The sequence below is a fragment of the Centropristis striata genome, chromosome 11 (assembly GCF_030273125.1).
Source record: "Centropristis striata isolate RG_2023a ecotype Rhode Island chromosome 11, C.striata_1.0, whole genome shotgun sequence".
Classification (NCBI taxonomy): Eukaryota; Metazoa; Chordata; class Actinopteri; order Perciformes; family Serranidae; genus Centropristis; species Centropristis striata.
This window is the reverse complement of record NC_081527.1, coordinates 26,905,588-26,918,887: the sequence shown is the minus strand read 5'-3', so window position 1 is coordinate 26,918,887 and position 13,300 is coordinate 26,905,588. Positions and strand designations below refer to the sequence as shown.

The 13,300-nt window shown below is 39.9% G+C and overlaps 1 protein-coding gene across 1 annotated transcript in view; it reads left to right on the top strand.

The window, feature by feature from the left end:
- Positions 1-247: 247 nt before the first annotated feature.
- basp1 (brain abundant, membrane attached signal protein 1) overlaps positions 248-13,300 on the top strand; it is a 67,806-nt gene continuing 54,753 nt past the window's right edge. Inside the window, exon 1 of the mRNA XM_059344041.1 lies at positions 248-432. The gene's annotated coding sequence lies outside the window, so the exon portion shown is untranslated. The remainder of the gene's footprint in view (positions 433-13,300) is intronic.

Here is a 13,300-nt window from a genome sequence, read left to right as displayed (position 1 = left end):
AAGTAGCTTAACTTCATCTTCATCTCAACGGAGCTTTGGTAATAAATGTTAGATATTTTTGGAATATTACCATAAAACACAACAGAATTACAACTATTCCTTTCTGATAATGGATAACCATGATGTGCCATCTCAACAAACCCTTCCTGACGCACCATAACGCCTTATTAATTCTTGTATAAATTCATTTTCCTCCTGAGAAAAATTAGGATTGTGCATATGTGCGCTCGCTTGCTTACGTGCGCCATCCGCACACGCGCGTGCGTGTACGTATGGATGCGCGTGCGCGCAGGCGGAGGATCGCCGAGCCGAGCCGTACCGTGCAGCAGGCACAAGCCGCTAGGCGCGCAGGAGAAGCCGCAAAAAATTACAGCAGCCGTTACTTGAACCTGCGAGGAGAGCAGAGGGAGCGTCGGAACTTCAGTGTGCACGGTAAGAGCCCACAACTCTTTTCCTGCTCATTTTCTCTCCTTAAACACTGCTTTAGAGGCTTTTGGATGTTTTTATTTTCAATTTTTTTGTCATCCCTTTTGTCTTTTTCCATCTCTCCATTTGGCAGCCGGCGCGCACGCTGCATGGATGAGTGTAGACATGAGACAAAAGATTGAGTAGATTTGACGGGAAAAAAAGAAAAATAGAACAAAGACAGAGTTGAATTAGATTTTTTATTAAATCCAGAAATTGATTCTTCTTCTATGCTCCTTTTTCCAGCCGAAAAAATGTGCACGAGCTTAAAAAGGGGTGTGTACCGTCTGGAGGAACACGCGCTTCATCGTCAGACAGATTTTCGTTTTTCTCACTTTTATGGAGGAAAAATGCGCTTCGACTGCGCACAGGAGCGTCTCCTCACGCGCACCGCGCGCACTTTATTATTTAATGATTGCCCTGAAATTGTTTATTATATAATTTTCGCAGGCTGCTAGGCAACGTAAAGAGGTAGCATTTTTTTCCTCATAATTTACAGCCAGTAAACAAATTCAGCATCCAGAAATAAAGAAGCACTCCTCTGCTCGCCCCACCTCTTTGTCCGTGTGGAGGTGTGTGACACCATTTGGCTGCATGCAAGACACACACATGCACACTATCACACACATATCCAGCGTCTCTGACCAGATTATGTCATGATTTTGATAAATTATTGATCTCTTATTCCCGTTTTATTGCGCTGAGAAGAAGGAGGAGGAGGAGGGAGGGGGAGAGGGGGATTTGGGTAGCGTGTTTGGAGGAGGAGGGGGGGGGGGGGGGGGGGGTGATGAAGATTTGGGGGTGTACCTGAATAACCCCCCTCCACATGCACCAACATTAAGTTAATCCTTACTCTTGTGCTTGTGTCGCTGCTGCATCGATGCTGGATGTTATTTCTGCAGCCAGTCAAACTTTATTAACCATCCTCCGTCGGTTAAATGCTTGGTCCTTTGTTTGCCGCGGCACGCATGCGCAGTGGGAGTAGGGTGTGGATGGGAGAGATGCCACCTTGCCTATCAATAGGATGGAGAGGAGGATGGAGGGGTTTTAATGCTTGCTCTATTGATTTATGGCAAAGGACACATTTTTGAATTATAGAGGAAAAAACAGATGCTTTCGTGTCGATGGGATTTTGTGTGTGTGTGTGTGTGTGTGTGTGTGTGTGTGTTGGGAGCTGCTAGATGTGCAGACGGCTGTTTGTGTGTGAATGGAGCCTCAGTGATAGTGATGCTGTAACAGAAATAGACCCTTTTTTGATGAAATATCATTCATTAGACTAAAGTGATGTTGTGCTGTAATAATAGTCATTTGATTGATTACTTGATGTAAAGAAAATCAATAAACCACAATGTAAATTTATCAATAAACTGCCAATGGCATTATGAAGCAAAATACCACAAATTCTCTAATTCCTGCATCTCAAATGAGAGAATGTTCTGCTTTATATCATCATAAACTGAATATTTTGGCGAGTTCATGGAGATTTTTCACAATTTTCTGTCCTTTCATGGACTAAACAACTAATTGATTATTCAATGAAATAGTCTCTTCATTAATTGATAAGCTGCTCAGGGTGTGTATGTCAATATAAAGTCATCCTGTAGATTCTTATACTGACCAGGAGGGTCAGAGTTTACATCCATGATGTCACCTGTTGTGTATCTGCTTAAAGTGGAATTTTTGTATTTATGAATCAGTTTTCCTCCATTATGTCGCCATAATGTCCATGCAGTATTTATGTAATGTTGCATTAGTTGCATGAGTTGTTTCTGTGCTGCTCTACTGTGAGTTTAAACATGTGTAATGATCTGCAGCATTACTAAGCATTACTCAAGTTCTCTACGGAGGAACAGTTTTAAAGTGCTTGTAATTTCCACTCGACTTCTACCAAACAACATTTTGAAGAATATGCTTTTTATTAGCTACTCCATAACATTTATGTGACAGCTACTTTACAGATTAACATTTTACAAAGAAAACATCTGATAAACATGCCTTTTTAAAGCTTTAGATCCTGTCGTAGGGTCTACAATGCGTACAACACATGCATTCAAATGAAGAAATAAATGAAAAATATGGATTTATGGGGTGTTCTGATTGGCTCATGTAACTGTGACGTCTGATTCTGCCTCGGTGCAGCTGTCATATGTCTGTACCTTCTGTTACAGATGTTTCCTGTCACGTTTACAGCTGTCTGTTCAAGGCAAACATATAGCTATAAATACATCAAATAAAGCTATAGATATGATAATAATTAATACAACAGAAGAAAAAAAAAAACCAGACAATTTCCAGTCCCTCACCATGCCAGCAATGTTACATCATTATATAACTCGGTTCTTAGTATAGTAATAATTTAAGGCTCTATAGGCGCTGGCCACAGCGATGGTCCTCTCTGAGCCCTGTTATAGGATCACAAGGCATTATGGGGGCTGTAGTAATGTGTCCTGTCTGTCTGACTGCTGATTGGCTCCCATAAATCCAGCTCATTCATTCATCCTGCTGGACGGAGAAAACAGCAGCCAGCCTGATGAGAAGTTATGACGGTGACTCATCCATTACCACCGCCGACTGCTGCTCAAGGTGTGTGTGTGTGTGTGTGTGTGTGTGTGTGTGTGTGTGTGTGAATGTGTGTGAGGGGGAGAGAGAGAGACAGAGGAGAGCAGAGACAGCAGTGATACCTTGCTCACCCTGTCTGTCCCTGTCTGACACACACACACACACACACACACACAAATGTACAAAATATGGACAAAAGTATCTGGACAGGAGGACTTTTGTCAGACAGAAAAGAGAAAAAGAGCTATTTGTGTGTGACACAGACACAGATACAGACAAACAAACACACACACAGACACACAGACACACACACACACACACACACACACACACACACACACACACACACACATTATCAAAAAGATGACGGAATTTGGACAGGAGGTGATAGGGATTGTAACAGAAATGTCCACATACTTTTGTCAGATAGAAAAGAGAGATACAGTGCGTGTGTGTGTGTGTGTGTGTGTCAGGGAGGACAGCAGACATAGCAGTGATACCTTGCTCGCCCACTCTGTCTGTATGTCACACTCACAAATGTGCATTTTGTGTGTGTGTGTGTGTGTGTGTGTGTTTGACAGACAAAGAAAGGTATCATGCCATGTCACCTCTCCCTGCACCCTGCAGGCCTCAGAAGCTCCCCTCTTTGTCTGTGTTTGTGATTCCCTCCCTGCTGATATGTCAAAATTAAACAAAAAAGTAAACGATGTCTTTGTCGAGGCCCCAGTGAGTCATGTGATCAGCGGGATCACTGTCACGATACACGTCTGCCGTCTTAATTAAACCATCAGCCTGCGTGCGATGCAGCGGAGGCTCGTTAACTTACAGTGAAGGAGATGATGCAGGACAATGGGAGGCTGCATCTGCTGCACATACACTCTGTGTGTGCATGTGTGATAATGCTAGTGTGTGCAGAGGGAGGTGAACGAGTTCAGCTGCAGGTTGAGTCACGAGCTCTGCTGCTACTACTGTCACCACCACCGCAAAGAAATGTAGAATTTAATACAACTGGGTCAGTTTTTGCTACTAAATTTCTCATCAAAGACATAAATACCTGCTGCACCAATGAGGTGACATTACCTGCACTACCTGTACAGGTTTTTTTATTGTTTGCTAGAATCAAATAAGACAGAATCAGGTCGATTGCTGCTTTGGAATGGAGGAAAATGGCCTTTTATCCTAGCAAAGCCTTAAATCGAGTTGATGCACAATCAGTGTCAGTCATTAGATGCAGAAGGAAAATTAGTTTAAAACAAAAATAAGATGGAAAAGACGCTTTAACAGAGAAAATGAGCTGTCAGAAGTGTAGCTGGAGTGCAGGCAGCTGTGTCTCCGTGTTAAAGTACATGGGGTATTATTGTAGCAGGTTGTGTTGTGTTGTGTTGTGTTGTGTTGTGTTGTGTTGTGTTTAACGCTGTGAGGAAGAGCAGAGCGAGGCGGCCAGATGCTGACTGCCTTCAGCATGCAGCGGTATCTGACACGGGGAAGTATCGGGTGGTTGTAAATGGTTAGCATTCCTTTATGTGGAGGAAGCTTCTTTTATTGTGTGTTTGTGGTTTGAACATGGAAACGTTTGAGGTGTATTTTAGTTGCCATGACCGGGCGTATACTACTGCATTGTGTGCATGATGATGTATTTGCTGTGTTAATGCATTGTCTCATACTTTTAATTCAAGCATCAAAGTCTGTTAACCAGTTTTGGGGAGAACTACTTTATATGTTGAGAAATGCCTGTTGTGTCTTAAGATAGAGCTGCACAAAATCTGATTGCTTGAAGTGATGTCACTCATGTCAGTGTCGTTTGGGACTGGCGGTAAGAAAAGGCTGAGTTTACAAGCTGCTACTAATATACCAAAATCTTCAGATGTGTTGTGTCCCTTTTCAAAACATGTCCTGGCTTGGCTCAACGTCAACTTTGACGTCAGTGCAACACGGCAGGGATTCCATTACAACAGGGCATACTGTTATTTTGTAATTTAAAAGCTTTTACTATGAAGCAGCCTAATCAGGAAATGTTTGGTTTTCATCAACAGTAACTTTACACGACATCTATATGGCCAAAAAAAGCGAACATGAAACAATAAAATTACTAAGATCTCCAACGTTTGTCACGATTTTAGAAAAAAAAAAGGCTGCAGTTTTGGTGAATTTAGGCTACAAAACCACTGAGCTAAGTTTAGGGCAAAAAAACGTACAAAAGACAGTTTAAACAGGAAATAAATGTACATACATTTTGGAAGTGAAGTAGTTATAAGGGTGACGTGAGCCACGGAAGGTACGTAAGAAAAGAAAGTTACTTAGTAAGTAATTTACTATTGTTTTCACATGGGAAATGAACCCTGTTCTCCTGGGTGATCGCCATTAATCATTACTACTAAAGCAAGATGGCAGTGGAGAACAGTCTTAAATGTAAATTTGAGTCATATTTTGCTGCCTGTACAAACACCATGTATTGTCGTTTTTTAGGGGAATCCAGTCTCAAAAATCGAGGGTTCCAACAGAAACGCAGAAGTGAATCAAAACTGAAACCACAAAGTCCATAGAAACTGATTTGGAGGTGGACCTACCATACTCTGGCGAACTAAAACTGCAAATCAGCACATGGCAGTTTAACTGCTGGAGAAGTAGACATTGGAAAACCTCACACAGTTTTAACAGTGTTTATGCATTTTGTTGCTAATTAAAATGCAGCCTGTGTGGAGACAGCCACAGTTATTATCACATGACTATGTGCACAAATCATTTTTAATGAGATAATCAGGCCGGGATGCTTCCATTAGCATCAAATATCAAAGCTGTACATGTTAAGCATTCATATTATAATGCAGTCCATGTGAGCTGGCTGTCATCTTGTGAGAAATACAATAGAAGTGGTTCTAAGAATCCATTTGTTCAACATCCAACAGTTGGTCATCTGCAAAGAATCAAAGCTTTCCAAACATTCCACAGAGCTTACTGTATGTGCTGTTTTATGGGTTGCATTAGTGTTAAGGAGTTTTTCTGGTCAGTTTAATGCAGAAAGAGTACAGTTATAGCAGTGGAGCAGCAACTATGGATAGCTATCATAAAGATATGTGCATGATTCTAACCATTCATATTCATAATGTTGAACATTTGTATGTCAATAAAATAGTTGTATACAAAATTCTGCTTTCATATATGTGAGTCTAAGAAATAGTTTGGGTTAGGATTGTTTTTATGGGAGCATGAATCTAAAATCTAAAAGACCAAGAGGAGGGTTAGCAAAGAGGAAAATAAACCAGACTTATACTATGACCAATTTATTCGCCAATTGACACAATTTATAAATCAATATAAGTCGTATTTTGAACAACATTACTATTACTAATTATTTCATATTTTGCAGATCAGTGCTACTTAACTAGCGTTAGCACAAGCCAACTTCTAATGCTAGTAATACTAGCACTAAGTTAGCGTCACCGGCATTTCGTTAGCTTGCAAGCTAAAGCAGTATGTCAGTTAGTCAATTAACTGTATATTATTTTAAATAGTACAATTTTATAAGATAAATATTGGATATACACATTATTGACTTTTACCTGTGATGCTTCACCTGAGCTGGAAGCTCCACCCGCTTCACTGCTGTCAGTCATCTTTGGCTTTGGCACGTTTGGAGAAATCGTGGTTTGATTATTTCCCCTGTGACCTGTCTGTGACCTACGTGACGTCATTTCAACAATTTTATACTCGAACCCACAAACTTGAATTCGTGTTCACAGTGAAGACTTCAAAGTCGTAGAAATTAGAGTTGTGTTCACAAGACTTTGTACTCACAGCTTTTAGATTCATACTCACATAAAAACAATCCTAACCCAAACTATTTCTCAGACTCATGTATATGAAAGCAGAATTTTGTGTAGCTACAACTATTTTATTGACATACAAATGTTTAACATTACGAATATGAATGGTTAGAATCATGTATACATCTATATGATAGCTATCTGACTCCATACTTCTTGTACTGAATGAGTTTGAGTGTAAAATGGGGAAGTGACTTTCTTGGAGAGTAGCCACTGTTAGCAGCCAATTGTTTTATGTTGTTTGACAGAGCACCTCACAGTAGAGTGAAGGTATAAATATGAAGTGCTGGCTGAGTGTTTATTCTCTATAAAGAGTTGTGAGCTGCAGGGAAACCAGAACAAGTGGCTGCTTCACACTTTAAAGGACTTTCAGCCTGCATGTGGCTCAACTGCCTCTGTTTGATTACAGCTCAGAGTTCACTGCAGCCTGCTGGCCTGACAGGAATGAGGAAGTTGGATGTTTCAATGTGATGTCAAAGGAAGCATGACACTGTCGTGAATGACTTTCTGAGAGCTTATTTTAGTGTTGCAGCAGAGGGGTTACATGGACGATGGAGGTGGTGTGGCCATTATCAGGAATTTTCATTTCCCAGCTTCCCTACTTATAGTCTTTTTATAGATGTTATAATGAAGTGCACAGAGTCATAGCATGTCCCACTGAGGTTGTGTCCTTCATGTTTTCTTTGGGAAGCTGCTGAGTTTAGAGACATGGGGGGAAAATTATACAAGGCAAGATTTTTTTGAAAACATAAACTCCTCTATTTAAAAAATATGACCGAAGTTTCCATAATTTCCTGCATTTAAGAGAAAATACTTTGCAATAAGAACAGTTTAAAAAGAAAAAAAAATAGTTTTTCTATCCAGTATTCATCTCATATAACCCTAGGACCGATTCAGAGGATATGTTTTGTAACTATTTGATAAAATGTTACCTGTAAAACCGCTTGCAAATCTGGTATTCTGTAGTGGCTGTGGAGGGGGGGGGGGGGTTAGGTGCCTTGCTCAAGGGCACTTCAGTCCTAGACCTGTCAGTACCGGGATTTCATTGACTTCATTAATCACCCTCACATCCATAAGTATTTTCACATTTTATGTTTTCAAGCATCAACAGAAATCTGGGAACACATTTGTGGTTTTTGGGGAGCGTGTACCTTTAATAGGTTAAATAATCACAAACAGACATTTTCTCTGCAGAGTATGTGAAGAGCAGGACCTGACGACAGCTCTTGCTTCAACATAAACACTAACATGCTTCTACAAATGCTAAACTCATGTCTTTGACCCGGGGTTAGATGTGTCTTGCAGTCGGTGTTTCTGCACCAAAAGTGCATGAAAATGAGAGCTGAAGTGGCGTCCGACTCCTCCTCGTGTCCCTGGCCGCTCCGGTCCCGCCGGAGGTCTGACAGCGGTGCAACATGTCCTCGTCCTCAGCAGCTCTTTCACCATGAGCGCCATCTGTCACATCGCACCTCGTCTTCCAGGAAATTACAGCTCAAACTGAAAGCGACAACGTTATCTGATATGTACCCCGATGGGGCGGGAATGAACTCAGCAATCTCAGCTCTGTGCTGAATCCCAAATCCACTCACTCACTCAGTCGTCCTTGTGGATTTGAAAATCATTTGGCGAGGGTAGATAAAGGGACAACCCAGCTATATTTCTTCCACCAACCTGTCCTCTTATCTGTGGGCGAGACAGATCTCATCCTAAAGGCAGCGCAGACATTTATTGGAGATTTAAACAGCCAAACAATTTCATTTCAGACTGAAAACTGGCAACTGCTGCAAAGTTATTGCTATGAAAGACAAACAGCTACGGAGCATTGTTAAGGTTTTTTTTTTATCAACACCTGTGCTTGCAAAACAGGAAGATTTTTATCGAGATATCACTTGTGGTTTGGTTAAATAATAACTCCTGGCTTTGAAGGAAAGTGAGGCTGCAGGCTTGTTGACAGAGCAGTAAATCCTGAGGAAACCAAAAAAGAAATACGTGGCATTCCTGTCTCATGATTTCACCAGTCTTGACTTCAGCGGAGGCTATTCTCATACTGTATGCAAGAATCAATTATTAACTGTTGGAATTTCCTGATGCAAATATGCACTGTGAATTACAGATCAGCTTGAACCTCAGTGGAAGTTCACAGTCAAATCTGCTGCTCTGTTATCAGCGAGGAGGGCAGCAGCCATCTTGTTTTAGCTCGACTGCAGCTGAGCCCAAACCTGCAGCACCAGGAAACCTGCTGGTCAACTCCACTTACATTTAATTACTTCCCTCATGTGCAATATTGAAATGTTAATTCTTATATGCACTTATTTTTGGCAATACTCTGAGACTTTTATTTATTCATGTGTTTTTATTTTATTATTTTATCTCTTATTTTATTGTACTTTTGAAGCAACCTGGCACAAGAATTGACTTTGGGATTAATAAAGAAGTCTCATCGTATCATTTTTTGAATATGACGACAATAATAATAATATAAAAAAATAATAATTTTAATTCATATTATTATATTTAATATACAATAATTTATTTATTCATATTTTTTGTAATCATTATTTTTATTTTAGGATTAAAATAAAAATACTCGTATAATAATTGCATATTCTGTCAAATTAAACCATCCTGTCCTTTATATTTTTCTGCATCTAATGACCTTTGACCTCAGATTCTGGTTGTGTGGAATACATCTGGCAGGTTGATTCTGGCATTAGATTTATGTATTTTATCATGTTCTTATATATTTAGTAATATTCTGATATTGTTGTTCAGTTGGTCCACCAGTTTGGTCCTGACTGAAATTGCACAAGAACTATTGGTAAGATTACCCATTCAATTTTGTATTAACATGCATGGTCTGAAAGGATTTTTTTGGCCACTTGGGGGCAGCAGAAGCAAGTTATGACCACAACATTGACATATCGTCACTTTTAAAGTTGATATGATGTGTTTGCATCCACCTGATAAATATATAACATGCATATAAGCCCCTTTTAGCCCTGTTATGGTCTCTACCAGTCATTTTAGCTGCTAAAAGCTCCACTGTGTTCACTACCTAGTCTCTAACTGTGTCTGTCTGCTGTTTGCTGCTGAGCAGGTAATGAACAGTTGCTTTTTACACTTTTGTGGAGAGATAAAAAACAAAGACAAGCTGAAAGTTTGATTGATTGATTGACTGAGAATTTATTTGAACACAAAATAAAAGATGAACATTTTAAAACAAACGAACAACAATAAATACAAGACAACAACACAAAATGAAACAACAACAAGACTCAACACTTATTTGTGTTCAAAAGGAGTAGGAAGAAGCCAAAGCTTATTAAATCCCACCACTTCTCCCTATGTTAATTTACTATATTCAGTTATATAACAACAATACAATGCTTACATTAGTTATATTGCATTATGCAATGTTGTATTGTAATATTCAAAATTTGACTATGACTAATGCCTTAAAATGTTTTAAATAATTTTGATTTTAGTTTAAAATGTACTTTTAAATATTATTAAATAGATGCATAATTTTTATTTTCGCATACTTTTTCATTTTGTTTAGTGAACTTCTATCTGTTAGTTTTTTTTAAGTCACTGTTAAGCTCTGTAAAACCAGTAATAATATTTTATATCATATTTAAATTGTGCATTTTCACCAAATTAGGGTCTACATGGTCACAGCAAGAGGGTCGCTGGTTCAACTCTGGCCTGCGGCTCTTCTGTGTCAGCTCTCCTCTGGGTACTCCGGCTTCCTCCCACGGTCCAAAAAACATGCACTTAGGTTTAATTGGTGACTCTAAATTGTCCGTAGGTGTGAATGAGAGCGTGATTGTCTGTCTCTATGTGTCAGCCCTGTGATAGTCTGAGACCTGTCCAGGGTGTACCCCGCCTCTCTGGGATTGGCTCCAGCCCCCCGCGACCTGAGTGCAGATAAGCAGAGAATGATAATGAATAATGATGAATGAATTTTCACCAAATTATCTGCATTTGGTTGGACAATGGTCAGCGCAGCATGATAACAGAGCTGGAACACTGGTTAAATAGCACTATTCTTCTAAGCAGTAACAGTGAACATGACTTCAGTAACTATCATCGTCTTATCCTCGTCTCCATCTCTATCTCTCTCTGTAAATCTTTAAGGACTGTCAAGTCTGGAGAACGTTGCAGGCGCTGCTCTTTACGTGAATCTTAAACAGTCCAGAGACTATTTCAGAGTCTGAAAATAATGAGATGGTACAACAGAGTTTAGACTGGAAGGTGCGCGGCCTTCTCTCGCGCTTGTGTTGCAGTCCCAGTTCTGTCAGCTCCCATCAGCCAGAGACAATGTGACGATGGGAAGAAAATTACAGGAATATCTCTCACCGGGTATTGTTTTTCCTCAAGTGCGAGACGTGATCAAGGGCTTGTCTGAAACACTCAGTGGTGTGTGTGTGTGTGTGTGTGTGTGTGTGTGAGAGGAGGTGGATAGTTTGCTGCATGCATGGTAACAGTAGGGAAGGATTTTACAATGCTTACTTTAGTTATATTGCATTATGCAATGTTGTATTGAAATATTCAAAATTTGACTATGACTAATGCCTTAAAAACTTATTTTAATAATTTTGATTTTAGTTTAAAATTTAATTTTAAATATTTTTAAATACATGCATAATTTTTATTTTTGCATACTTTTTCATTTGGTTTAGTGAATTTCTATCTATTCGTTTTTTAAAACTGATTTAATTCAAAAAGGTTTAATTGATTGATTAAGATTATATAAAATAGTATATGAATTATTATATAGTACTTAATAAATTATATGGAATAGACTGAAAATATGAAATATTTAAGATTTAAAAATACATTTTATAATAGTTTTAATCAATTTGATATTGATAACATAAAATCATTATATTTGCATTTTTTACTTACAAATTTTGAATAATTTAATAACATTTATTCATATTGATTCAAATGTAATACCATTTGATTTATTTGATAAACTTTTTTAAATTCAACACATTTTATTTGATTGGTTCATTGGAAATTCTGAAATAATTTAAATCTGAATTTATGCACCAGACTATTCTGTGCTTTAACATAAAACCCATAATAAGCTGGTTGCTGTGTAAATGGCTGGACGTGTCTTTCTGCTCCTTGCTCAGCTATAGCACAGTTGATACCAGCAAGACCAATTAGAGTCAGTCTAGACTCTGCTCGTGTCCTCAGAGCATCCAGTCTGCCTGCGTGGTGCTGGATGATGTGTGTCTTGGCTCTCACCCCCCCCCCCCCCCCCCCCCCCCGTGGCTCTTTTTTGGGGTTAGCTGGAGTTTAGAGTCGACTTTGTCCCGTCTCCTCGTCTGTCCTGCCACCCAGCGTCGCTGACTGCGGGGCTGCCCTCTCTCCTACCGTCTCACTGTCTCTCTGTTGTGGCTGGGGACAGCGGACGCCCGCCACGTCCAATTTCGCTTCACCGGCGTCTGGCCGCTGGCTGCCGACGCGTTGGTGACAGGGGTCATTTAGATGCGCCGCTGAGAAGGCCAGTTAAGGCAAGCCAGCCAGACACCCAGACAGACAAGAGGAGGAAAACAAGGCTGGGTGGATGTCTGACTGTGCACTGGATATGTCTGGCTGTGTTGGTAGAGCTCAGCCTCAAGACACTTTTTACTGCTGCGTCTGTGTGTCTCAGGCTGACTCCTCTTTCTGGTGCCATTTTGAGGTCACAACTGCTCTTTCCTTCCTGCAGCCTGGGCTCTGGTGGAAAGCAGGCATGAAATTGTAAACAAAAGTCACATGACTCACTTGCAGTTCATTTATTAGAAACTGCTGATGAGCTGTCATTCCTTCCGAGAGAGACATTTTGGGAGCAGAGGAAGATTTCCTCTTGTCTTCACGCTTCAGAACAGAGTAAGAATGATGTTGTTTCAGAGGTTGTTTCTATCAAATCTGGACTCCGACTGTCATTTAGACCAGTGGTTCCCAACCTTTTTCTTGAGGGACCCACATTTTTACCATTGTAAACTTTGGCGACCCCGCCATTGTCCATTGCTTCAATGAAGCCAAACTCAATGTGACTTTCATGGTGCCCTCTCTTTTTGTTTTTGAGATATTCAGCATTTTCGTCTCCCTGACGCTTCGCCATTTTTCCATTAGCTCTGTGTTTCTGTTGTTTGGTGAGGTTACCGCTAGGTGAGGTTACCGCTAGGTGAGGTTACCACTAGGTGAGGTTACCTGTGTATACTGCAGGAGGGATGTTACACACACCTTTATTCTCGCGATATAGCCTTTATTTTTAAACTTTTCTATCGTGATTTTTTTATTTAAATAAATGAATAAACGTTTAATGTAGCCCTTATTTAGTTGTTTTTGTCCCATTAATGAATTAAATGCTGACTCATCTATATTTAACACATTAGATTTATTACATCCCTTAAAATCAAGAGGGCTTCGCAACCCCCCGTGGATCTTTGGCGCCC